We start from the raw sequence: 6,000 nt of genomic DNA, 5'->3' as shown, positions 1-6,000 counted from the left end.
TCAGCCTTCAGAGACAATCTTCAGCATCTTCAGCCTACTGAGATGAAAGGTGGGAGATGGGGAGGGAGTCATCTTCCTTACCTCTATTGATTTACTATCTCAGCTCGTTGCAGAGAATAGCACCAGTTTGCACTCGCTTCACACTTGAAAGTTGTGGGATTTTTCTCTTCAAAAACAGAGACTATAAATTATTTTTTTAAAAATCAAAGCCCATATCCTGCAGATGTTCAGGAATCTTTGATGGGAGAATGGGAGGGACTCCTGATTGAACTGAAGTGTGTTTGAGTAGGATATCATTCTTTCATTATAAAAGATAATAGAAGAAGCAGGAACACCAACAGTAGCTTTTCTTCTTCATTTCATAGTACTCAGAAAGCAATGATGTGTCCCATTCAGGTCTTAGATTTGTCAAGTAGCAGTATCAGCTTTGCATAAAGTCTTTTCCTCTGAACCACTCTTGATGAGAATTGGATATATAATTCTAGAGCGCCAGTCTAAGAGATTATTGTGTATCACTCTTCAGACAATTTCTAGTTAGGAAATTGAGAAGATTGTTTTCCTGGCAACCCAATTTTCCCTTTCCTCCTATTTTTTTCTTAAACTGTTTCATGCTTTAAGAATCAATTTAGGGTAATAGACTCTTTTCCTTTTTATTTCCTCCTTTCATGCTACTTTAAGGGAGTCTGTCATTCAGTATTAAAAGGAAAATATTCTAGCAAAACTTGTGATTGCAATTCCTTGATAATTTTATCTAGTCTGCAGGAATGTTGAGGCCTTTCATGAGATGTTCCCCATAAATTTGTTCTTTTTAATATAGCATCCCTTGTGCCAGGCCTTTATGTAAACCTATTTACCAATGGCTGCAGAATCACTTACACAGTAAGGAATGTAGTAAGTGCTCTCATTTGTCATCAAAATATTGAATTCCACATGTGGGTAGTGTAGCAGACTACATGGTTGAACTAAAGACACCCTTTGAAGTTGTGTCATCCCATGCTAATTATTTATTTCCCTATTTCTACATAGAAGACTGGAAGAAATAATTTCTGTTGTGTTGTAATTCAAGGCAGATGATTATAAATTGGCTTATACCAGAAAGGCTGATTTTTCATTGAAAGAAACAAGTATTGTTTGCCTCATCAGCTCATTTTTGTCGAAACATTAATTTTTAAACTTTGTCAGTTATATTTCTAAGAGGATATCTGAATCTTCCCTCATACAGTTGCAAATAATGAATTAGAAACACCAGCCTTCCTCCATTCAGTCTCATCTGGATGAGCATCGGTTAATTAAGGTGCCGGCTAATTAGATGTAACTGGCAATCAGCTGAAGGTACAGCAGAACCAAGACTTCTGACCAAGGCAAGTCCTGAGCAGCCTTGTTTGCTGCTGCTTCACACATCATGCAAGAGCTCTTGTCCCTGCCGAGGCCCATAAGGCTCTTTACATAGGTGAAATGTTTACAAAAGTGGTGAACCTGTGGAAGGGGGCGAGTGCCTCACCTGCAGTGATCCTGCGCCCTTTGCTGCAGGTACCCCGCAGCCGTCTGTCAGGCATGTGAATCTGGCCCGCTGAAAATTTAGACATGAATGCATAACAAACACACCTTCAGCTGTGTGCCGTTACTTCTATTGTGAAAAGCCTTCCTACATCCGTACCTCCAAAGCCATCCCTTAAACTCTGCACCTACGGCTTTCCTGTGGCACACGCACTGCAGCCAGGCACTCGCCGCTCTGCTGGGCCCTGGGTGGCCGCCCTGCTGGGCCCTGGGTGGCCATTCTGCTGGGCCCTGGGTGGCCACTCTGCGGGCAGTGGGTGGCCATTCTGCTGGGCCCTGGGTGGCCGCCCTGCTGGGCCCTGGGTGGCCATTCTACTGGGCCCTGGGTGGCCGCTCTGCTGGGCGCTGGGTGGCCGCTCTGCGGGCAGTGGGTGGCCGTCACACCTGCTGAGCCTGCAGCACAGCCTGGCGGGAAAACTCTCCCACACTGCTCGACAGTGACACTGCGTCCCTTCACAGCAAAGTGCACGCCTGCATTGCAATCGATAGAACATCAGCCACAGGCCCTGCCTTTCCTCTCTGCAAGCAGCTGTCATGGGAATTTCTCTCTCCTGTCTCTGATGCTGTTCAGTGACCAGTTACTCTTGCCTGCAACAGGAAAGGCACTGGGAAACAAACCTCAGGGACTTACATTGTGCTGGAGCATTACTCACAGGCCCATGAATATAAAGTTTCATGCAGAGTGACAGACGTGTGAAAGATGGCTTATTTAAATTATAAAACAGAAAATGAAACAAGCCATTGTCTAAATGAATTCTGGCAAGATTTCTGTTCGGGACCACTGCTGGTTCCCAGCATTGAGGTAATGGCAAAGACACTATTAATACTTCCAGAGAAGATGAGGCATGATGCAAAGGCTACATGGGAAGAAAGAGGTAAAGCCACAAACACGGACAGTTTGCAAGGACCACGCCAAATTTGATCTCCAGGCACATTCACTGGATCAAAGAAGAACTGAGAGTGTATGTGGAATTAATGGGACATTTCCACAGTAAAAGAAAGGAATTTAATCTGTCGCCTACATCCTGGGCGAATGCTCCATACGCTGCATTACTGGCTATAATGAGAACTGCCTCCTTTCTGGGGAAAGAAAAGCATATGTAACAATCTGCTTTTTGCAGCGCTTAGTCCTTACTGTTTATTTTGAGGTGACTCAGGACTAGAAGGCACAATAATCTGAGGGAGGTGGAAAAAATGTAAATGACACCTTTCTCTCACCTTAGTGTTGGTACCTCCTGCTCTGGGTACCCAGGTGTTACCCAGCTCCTACCTGTAGGTAGGAAACATCTTCAGTCCTTTAGTTGTCTAGAAGCCAGGCACCACCACACCCAGTGTGCTCACACCTCCTCTTTTGGATATAGACCTCAGATAGTATTGTGGTGAATGTAATAGACTAATGAGGAAATTTCCTATCTAATCATCTTTTTCTTTTGAGCAGGGTATAAACAGTTTGCAGTACACAATGCATAGGACCGTTCTTGCAATACAGATAGTGAATCGTGAAACACCTGCACATTGTGTGAGCACACTCCTCAGCAAGCCTTCAGGACAAATCCATCAGCTGCTTAAGCTGATTGCAATATCTCCATGATATCTGGGGTCACAGAACAAACGACACACAAGTGCTGCATCAGGTCTATGCAGACAAGGCCGTTGCCACACAAAACACAGGTGCAGGTTTGGCTCCTCCTGGAGGGAGTAAGGTCTTAAATGGACTTTGCAACCTTCATGACAAGCAATTATGTCCAGGTCCATGACATTAAATGCACAGACGTGGCAGCACAGATCTTGGAGACTGTCACAAATTGACACTAAATAAATTGTCCAGGACCCTGGCTTGGTAACAGCAGTTGCTTTCTGTGAAAATAGTACAGCATTTTTTCTCTGCAGACTAGATTGGAACAGCAATGCAATTACTTCCTGTTATGAGGATTAATTGACCCACTCTGTTACTTCGAGCCAGTGAAAGTTAAATAGGGACATAAAATCTGAGCATTAGTCAGTTATTTAGAGCCTAACCAAGGACGCTTTGTTTTTATCGCATCTCATGTGCTGTATCACCCTGCTGCCAAAATATATCTGTACTTAAAATGATGACATGTGAATATGTGCTCTGTATACAAACTGTATTAAAATAAAGTTATTCCAAGTTACTTGAACATAGAAAAGAGAGGGAGTGTCACACTTACCATGAAGTGCATTAAGGCTAAAGTCTGCACACTTTCCAGCTGAGTTCCTAGAGCAAATTTATTTAGCACCCCTCACTAATAACTCTGAATGGGACATACGTGCTGGTACAATATGTAAATCTCACAGCTAGCAAAATGTGCTTTGAAAAGAAATGCCATATTTTTAAGGACTGAAACAATCCTTTAAAGAAGTTTTAGTTTAGTTTCTTGTGTCCTTAAAATCAAAACAAGAAGCTCAGAACTACAAGCTACGCTCCTTTTGCAAACTACCTGAGGTCATAAACTAAGATCAATATTAAATACAGAGTGTTACTGACTTGTTCCTCAGCCCTATGGATCCATAGCCGTCATCTATACTGCAAAAAAAAGATTTCTTTAGTCATCGCTTTGCTGTGTGTAGTTCCAGCATGAGTCACAGCTGTTGGTTGCCTGGTTATGGAGCAGGGATGTTTTATAGACCACTTGAGGTAGACGGGCAGGTCTGCTTGGGCTACTGAATTCGGCTGAGTTTCCTGCTCTTACGGGTAACATATCCCATCTTTGAAACTAGTTGAGCACCATTTTAAATCTTGAGATATTTTTTTTTAAACTCTAAGATGATGCTTCTTAGCTTCTTAAATCTCTAGAATCATTTTGAATTAATTAGAGAAATAGAGTTCATTGTAAGTAATGTCTCTTCAGATGGTCAACCCCCACCATATCCCTAGTACAATACCTGCCAAGTTATTTTCCCAAATTATGTTATGTTTCCCAAGTTATGTTTCCCAGGCTGCAGTTACTTCTGCATGAGCAAGAGCAACTTCCAGAAAGTGAAGAGGAGATGGGACCGATGCAGCTGGAATTAAAACATATTCCTATCTGGGAGATAGAAATGCATGTGAATATAAGATGCTGGAAGAATAATTCCCATAGAAAAATCTAATTTAAATCAAGGACAGTGCAACATTTGCAGAAATGGTAAGAAACATTACACTGGGAATGAGTCTTCCCTGGAATACATAGATTACTTTGATCTTCCACAGAAGTATGAGACTGCAAGTTAGCCATAATTGCTTTGCCCCCTGTTTTTAACCTTATAGTTATTCTAAGCTTTCTCAGACTTTGAGAAAGTCCTAAAAAAGATTATGCCCTCTCTTCAAATTAGATTCATACAGCATAAATTTTGCTCCACGTGGTACTCAGAAGTGGTAAGTGGTTATGGTTAAATCCATCCCATAGTTGACGTGATGGACAAATTTTCCCAACGACCTACCACGTTCCCTTTTTCTTTATGTGTGTACTGGCAAGATTGCACAAGAGATTGTGCCTCAGTGCTGAGCTCCTTGCCTGCGTTTCTGCATGCCTCCAGCCTGTCTCAGGAAGACTCACTGGTAGATGTGACTTTCTGGGAGTCTTGGAAGAATAAGGAACAGGTAAAACCAAAATTAGAGCTGGATCTGCCTCCTAACAGCATACTTGAGGGGTCATACTATTTTTATTCATTCAATGGGCGTAGAAGCACACCCATAACATAAGGAAGCTTATTTGCATGAGTAAATGCTCACCTTTGTGAGTAAAGCTTTCAAAATCTGTTCTGACATTTTAATGTGTAATGGATTGGTGATTTAGGAATGAAATAATGGGAAGAGTGAAACCACCTGGATCTCACAGTTGAGGCGGATGTACGATGGCACACCCAGCAGTCACTCCTATGAGCCAGCCACAAATACAGACTGTAAGGTGGGAAGACATTTAAATCCAGGGAGAAAATAAAACATTAAACATGCCTGGGATAAACTGCAGTGAGAACCGGATCTTGTAAGCCACGGTAAGAAGAAACCCCTCCGATGGTGCATACCCAGGAGATTGCAGGGAGCACTCGTGACACCGTGCTTACTTTCTTGGAAGCAGTTTGGGTCTGATGAAGTTGGGTGTAGTTTAGATAACATGGAAATGTCACCACACCCTTAAGGCAGGCCCAGGAGACAGGCCACAAGACTAAGCTGTGCTCCAGCAGCTATTTTTTCACACATGCACACCACAAAGGTCCTTGCCATGGGAGTTACACAAAAAAACCCAGAAGCTTGTGCCTACAGGGCAGAATGACCAGAAGGGGGAAGCCCCGTGCCTCAGGATACCCCTTCCAAACTTCGCCTCCAACCTCCAAACTCCAACCCAGGCACTGCGTTATAAATCCCAAGAAGATTTGGTCCAAGTGTTGGATTCAGCCCTAGGATGAGGGCACAGATGCTCTTGGGTTGGTATCGGAGATAGA

Source organism: Falco naumanni, chromosome 4, assembly GCF_017639655.2.
Source record: "Falco naumanni isolate bFalNau1 chromosome 4, bFalNau1.pat, whole genome shotgun sequence".
Lineage (NCBI taxonomy): Eukaryota > Metazoa > Chordata > Aves > Falconiformes > Falconidae > Falco > Falco naumanni.
Note: the sequence above shows the minus strand (reverse complement) of the source record.